Raw genomic sequence first — 977 nt, forward strand, 5'->3', positions numbered from 1 at the left:
GGATTTGTACCGGGAACTACGATGTTGTGGCCATTACGGAGACATGGATAGAATAGGGGCAGGAATGGTTGTTGGAGGTTCCGTTGTTTAGATTTTTCAGTAATATGAGTGAAGGTGGTAAAAGAGGTGGAGGATTAGCATTCTTAATCAAATATAGCATAATGGCTGCAGAAAGGCAGTTTGAGGAGGATCGGTCTACTGAGGTAGTGTGGGCTGAAGTTAGGAATAGGAAAGGAACGGTCACTTTGTTAGGAGTTTTCTTTCGTCCGCAAACAGTAACAGAGATGTGGAGGAAAACATTGCAATGCAGCTTTTGGATAGGTGCGGTAGTGACAGGGTAGTTGTCATGAGTGACTTTAGCTTTCCAAATATTGATTGGAACCAATATAATTCGAATACTTTGGATGGGGATGTTTTTTCCAGTGTGTGCAGGAGTGTTTCCTCACACAATATGTGGATTGACCGACAAGAGACGTGGCCACATTGGATTTGGTACTGGGTAATGAACCGGCCCAAGTGTTAGATTTGGCTGTAGGAGAGCACTTTGGAGATAGTGACCACAATTCGGTGACTTTCACTATCGCAATGGAGAGGGATAGAAATATCCGGCAGGGCAACGTTTATATGAAATTAAAAAAATAAAAATTGCTTATTGTCACGAGTAGGTTTCAATGAATTACTGCGAAAAGCCCCTAGTCGCAACATTCCGGCGCCTGTTCGCGGAGGCTGGTACAGGAATTGAACCGTGCTGCTGGGCTACCTTGATCTTCTTTAAAAGCCAGCGATTTAGCCCAGTGTGCTAAACCACCCCCTATATAACTGGGGAAGGGGTAATCACGATTCGGTTAGGCGAGAATTGGGGAGCATAAGCTGAAAACAGGAACTGTCAGGGATAGGCACAATTGAGATGTAGAGCTTGTTCAAGGAGAAAATACTGCGTGTCCTTGATATGTATGTCCCTGTCATGGACGGACGAA

This window comes from Scyliorhinus canicula, unplaced genomic scaffold (assembly GCF_902713615.1).
Source record: "Scyliorhinus canicula unplaced genomic scaffold, sScyCan1.1, whole genome shotgun sequence".
Classification (NCBI taxonomy): Eukaryota; Metazoa; Chordata; class Chondrichthyes; order Carcharhiniformes; family Scyliorhinidae; genus Scyliorhinus; species Scyliorhinus canicula.